Genomic DNA, 6,000 nt, shown 5'->3' with positions numbered 1-6,000 from the left:
AATGACTGTAAGGTTACTCAAAAATACAGAGAAACTGGTTCAGGTGTGGTGCAGGTTAAGCCACACACTGCCTGTGATGCCAACATCCCATATAGGTGCTGGTGTAAGTCTTAGCTGCTCTACTTCTAACCCAGCTAACCTAATTTGCCTTGGTGGGGAGCAGAGTATGATCCAATTACTTGGGCCCCTGCCACTCATATGGGATACCCAAATGGAGTTCTAGAGGCTCCTGGCTTTGGCCTGGCCCATACCCAGTAATTGCACCCATTTGGGGAGTGAACCAGCAGGTAGAAGATCCCTGTAACTCTGCCTTTCAGAGAAACAAACAAATTTTTGAAGAGAAAACATTAAATGAAATTATTCAATTATTATATGATGTAGATGAGAAATTCAGCAAACAGATATAGATTCTGAAGAAGAACCAAACAGAAATAATCTAAATGAAGGATTCAGTAAGTCATGATAAAATCAGAGTAGAAAGTCTTAACAGCAGATTTGATGAGGCAGAGAAAGAATACACAATCAAAAGATCTTTTTAAATACCTTAGAGAAGAAAAAATTAGAAACAATGAAAACAATCTTCAGGACTGATGAAACACTATTTTTTTAATTTTATCAAATTATTTTTAATTTCATGGACAATATGATACATATTGTATAGAAGCACACAATAGTTTCGCGGTACAATTTCAAAGTGTATACAAATTGGAATACAGAGAGGTTAAACACAGGTGTATGTACTGACAGCATTTCTCTTTAGATAAACTGCATATAAAACTTACAATGCAAATATTAGCCAATCTGAAAACTTTACTCTCGTAATATAAAAATGATACTTTGAGATGCAAATTTTTTTACTAAACAAACTATATAAACATTTAAAATAATCATTAAAAACTCAATATTAGAATTTATAAAGATCAGCTATAAAAATATATTGGCAGTCACTTTTCTTATAAAGGTACATTACAAAATAGTCTCTAACATAAAATTACCTTAATAATCGTACTATTTTAAGATCTGATAAACCTTACATTGACTATAAAATCCTCTTGGAAAAACTTCGGTATGCATCTTCAGGTTTTTTTAAAATTAATATTTTAAGGGCCTGTAAACATTCCATTCTATTAAAGCACAACAGAATAAGTAATGGATATTCAACTACACACAGAATACAGAATCAAAAAAATTTATTACATATTTGTAGAAAATCACCATTACCAGAGTAAGCAAGGACCAATTTAAAAATATCAAACTATTAAACAGTTTTCTTTCCATTCTGATAAAAAAAAAAAGTTATAAAATCACCACACTCCATTCATGTACCTTAGATAGCTTTAGGACAAGACCTCAAAAAGGTTAACCCAGTTTCAAAAACCCTCTCAAGTCCAACAAATAAACTTAAAAAAAAAAAAACTCACTTAAAAGACCTGACAATGGAACAAGCATATATAATCATAAAACATAATTTATCTTTTAGTAATGTACTAAGGTTTTCTTTTACAATTGTAATTTAGAATTTATTGGCAAAAATAACACACACACACACAACTGAAAAAAAGGTAAGTTTCAGGAAACAATAAAAAATGCAAACCTATAGGGTAAATTGATATATTTTTAAAAATTCAATTTACCATATTTCATCTTTTTTGTTATTCTGGGTTGACACCATTGTTATTTAGAAAATGCCTGCTTCTTGGTTCTTGAGTTTAATTTTTACACAGCTTCCAGTTGTGCCCAGAGCTTCCTTGAGGTTGTTTCCACTTAATCCTGTCGACACATCTCTTGCATAAGATATCTTTGTTGCAAAAACCTAAATAAAAAGCTTCACTTTTGACCTTTTAATTTATAAAACTCCGCTAAAAAGAAATCCATCTAATTTTTAGGCAAGTCCACAAAAATATTTTCTTTCTTTCTTAAGAATCAAACACTTTTATGGGAATAAAGATCTTTTAAAGTCTTTAACTCTTCTATCCGAATTTTATTTTGATTCTCCAGAACTGCAACTCGATTCTCCAGGCATTTCACATACTCTTTCTTCTTTCTGCGACATTCTCGAGCAGCTTCTCTGTTTTTCATGAGCCGTATTTCTCTCTTCAACTGAGGGTCATCTTAGTCATCTGTCTTAGTTGTCTGAGACGTCAGCGTCACAGGAGACGTCATCACCACAGCCTGTGGCAGTGAAGTCGCCGAGGGCGTGGTCCGGATCTGGTAGGTCTGCATATCTCCTGAGGCTGTCTGTACAACCACCTGGTTGCTGGGCACAAGTATTTGCTGTCCGTCCGAGGTCTGTGCCTACTGCAGGATTGTACCTTGCTGAGTGCTGCCTGAATTGGTCATGGGCAACGTCTGCAGTCCCTGTACTCCGTCTGCGCCTGGACTGGCCAACTGTAAGGCTCCATTCGGGGCAATGGCAACTTCAACTGTACTGTCCGCTGCTAGTCTGATAGTTGGAAGTTGGAACAGACATAGAAGTAACAGCGGAAACTCCAGGGTTTTCTCCGTCTCCTTTTCTGCCTCGTGTATCTTCAGAAGAGAGGGCTTTCAAAATGTTTCTGTAGGATGGGCGTAGTGCTAGGATCCCGGGGGCTTTCTGTGAGGAGCCATGCTGTCAGACGAGTCCTGAGACTCCTCACTTTCTGATAAAGATGATACCTGCTGAGAAATATGAGCTCCCTGAACTGCTGAACCAGCTGGAGGCGCTGTCTCTGAAGCGTTACTCTTGTGGGAATCTTCCATAATCAACTGTGGCTGCCGCCTCGCCGCAGTCCGGGGCGGGAACTTCCACACCCCCCCACACCCCTCCCAGATGGAGCCGAGTTCGCTGCCCACTTCCCCACCCCCTCCTCTCTCTCTCTCTCCCTCCTCGAGGGCCAGGCCGGGCGGTGGACGCGCTGTCGCTGAACGGCCCCGCAGTCCTAGGCGACCGTGTCCGCGGCACTCGGGGCCGCCACGGGTGGCATGATCTCTACTCCGGACCGGGGGCGGGGATGATGGAACACTATTGAACAACCAAATATACAAGTCTTGGGAGTTCCAGAATAAATAGGAAAAAATAAGAATGGTATAGAAAATCTATTCAATAGGCCGGCTCCGTGGCTCACTAGGCTAATCCTTCGCCTTGCGGCTAGTCCCGGTCGGGGCGCCAGACTCTGTCCCGGTTGCCCCTCTTCCAGGCCAGCTCTCTGCTGTGGCCAGGGAGTGCAGTGGAGGATGGCCCAAGTGCTTGGGCCCTGCACCCCATGGGAGACCAGGAGAAGCACCTGGCTCCTGGCTTCCGGTCAGCGTGGTGTGCCGGCTGTGGCGGCCATTGGAGGGTGAACCAACGGCAAAAGGAAGACCTTTCTCTCTGTCTCTCTCTCTCACTGTCCACTCTGCCTGTCAAAAATAACAAAAAAAAAAAAAAAAAAAAAAGAAAAAGAAAATCCATTCAATAAAATGAGAGCAGAAATTTTCCTTAATTTGGAAAAAGATACAAACATCCAAATACAAGAAGTACATAGAACTGCAAATAGACATGATCAGAAAAGATTCTCACCACAACACATTAAACTGAAACTTTCAAAACTAAAACATAAAGAGAAAATCCTAAAATTTGGATGAGAAATGCCAGGTGACTTTTAAAGAAAATTATATCAGATTGAGAAATTTCTCAACACAAAACCTACAGGACAGGAGAGAATGGAGAGACACAGCTAAATCCTATAAGAAGAAAACTGTCAACTCAGGATACTTCACCCAGAGAAATTGTCATTCATAAACGAATGTGAAATAAATACCTTCCAAGTCAAGCAAAAACTGAAAAAATTTCCACCACCCAGTTAGCATTACAAATGATATTTAAGGCTACACTATCCACACACAGAAAGACAAGGAGCATCATGAAATATGAAGCCAATAAACCTCTTAGAAAAAGAAAAAAGGAAATCAAAATAAACAATAGGAGTAATTATGGAAAATCTTTCAATAATAACCTTAAAGGCAAATGGACTAAATTACACAATTAAAAGATACAGACTGGCTCAATGGATTGGAAAAAAAAAAAAAAAAAAAAAAAAAAAAACTAGACCCACTTCACCAATAATGCTATACACTGATTGAAAATGAAAGGATGTTAAAGGATATTCCATGCAAATGGAAATTCAAAGTGAGAAGTTGCTATATTCATATCAGAATATATAGACTTTAACATAGAAAGTGTTAAAAATGACAAAGAATATCATTATGTAATGATTAAGAGAGAAATTCAACAAAAACGTGTGACTAAATATACATGCAGCCAATGCTAGGGCATCCAGTTTTATAAAACAAATACTAATGGATTTAAAGGGAAACAACGGGGGCTGGCACTGTGGTGTAGAAGGGTAAAGCCACTCTCTGCCTTGCCGACATCCCATACGAGTGCCATTTCAAGTCGTGGCTGCTCCTTTTCCTGGGGAAGCTGTAGAAGATGGCCCAAATCCCTAGGCCCCTGCACCATGTGGGAGACCTAGAAGAAGCTCCTGACTCCTAGCTTCAGATCAGTCCCACTCCAGCCATTGCGGCCATCTGGGGAGTGAACCAGTGATAGAACACCTCTCTTCTCTCTCTCTGCCTCTACCTCTCTAACTCTGCCTTTCAAATAAATAAATCTTAAAAAAAATAAATAAAGGTAAACATAAGCTCCAACAGTAATAATGGAAGGCTTCATTATCCATGTTCATTAATGGACAGATCAACTAGACAAAAAAAAAATCAACAAAGAAAAAGCAGAACTAATCTACACTATAGAACAAATGGAACTAACAGGTGTTTACAGAACACTTTACACCACAGCTGCAGCACATACATTCTTTTCATCAGTACATGGAACATTTGAGGATAAACCCTAAAACAAGTGTCAACAAATAAAAAAAAAAAACTGAAAACATGTATTTTTTTACTGCTGTATATTTTTCTTTTTATTTATTTTTTATTTAGTAAATATAAATTTTCAAAGTACAGTTAATGGATTACAATGGCTTCCCCCCCCCATAATTTCCCTCCCACTCACACCCCTCCCATCTCCCGCTCCCTCTCCCATTCCATTCACGTCAAGATTCATTTTCAGTTATCTTTATATACAGAAGATCAATTCAGTATATATTAAGTAAAGATTTCATCTGTTTGCACCCACACAGAAACACAAAGTGTTAAATACTGTTTCAGTACTAGTTATAGCATTACTTCACATTGGACAACACACTAAGGCAGATCCCACATGAGAAGTAAGTACACAGTGACTCCTGTTGTTGACTTAACAATTTGACACTCTTGTTTATGGCGTCAGTAATCTCCCTAGGCTCTAGTCATGAGTTGCCAAGGCTATGGAAGCCTTTTGAGCTCACCGACTTCGATCTTATTCCCACTGGGTCATAGTCAAAGCGGAAGTACTCTCCTCCCTTAAGAGAAAGGTACCTCCTTCTTTGATGGCCCCGTTCTTTCCACTGGGATCTCACTTGCTGAGATCTTTCATTTAGGTCTTCTTTTTTTTTTCCCAGGGTGTCTTGGCTTTGCATGCCTAACATACTCTCATGGGCTCTTCAGCCATATCCGAATGCCTTAAGGGCTGATTCTGAGGACAGAGTTCTATTTAGGACATCTGCACATTAATGTTTATTGCAGCTCAATTCACAATAGCTAAGACCTGGAACCAACCCAAATGCCCATCAACAGTAGACTGGATAAAGAAATTATGGGACATGTACTCTATAGAATACTATACAGCAGTCAAAAACAACGAAATCTGGTTATTTGCAACAAGATGGAGGAATCTGGAAAACATTTTGCTGAGTGAATTAAGCCAGTCCCAAAGGGACAAATATCATATGTTCTCCCTGATCGGTGACAACTAACTGAGCACCAAAGGGGAAACCTGTTGAAGTGAAATGGACACTATGAGAAACAGTGACTTGATCAGCTCTTTCCTGACTGTTGCTGTACAATGTAATACTTTATCCATTTTAGTATTTTCTCTTTGTT

At 39.0% G+C, this 6,000-nt stretch overlaps 1 pseudogene; it reads right to left on the bottom strand.

The window, feature by feature from the left end:
- Nucleotides 1-968: 968 nt before the first annotated feature.
- Nucleotides 969-2,789, bottom strand: LOC138850579 (cyclic AMP-dependent transcription factor ATF-1 pseudogene; annotated as a pseudogene).
- Nucleotides 2,790-6,000: the final 3,211 nt, after the last annotated feature.

This window comes from Oryctolagus cuniculus, chromosome 1 (genome assembly GCF_964237555.1).
Source record: "Oryctolagus cuniculus chromosome 1, mOryCun1.1, whole genome shotgun sequence".
Lineage (NCBI taxonomy): Eukaryota > Metazoa > Chordata > Mammalia > Lagomorpha > Leporidae > Oryctolagus > Oryctolagus cuniculus.
Note: the sequence above shows the minus strand (reverse complement) of the source record. Positions and strands in the feature narration are given on the sequence as shown.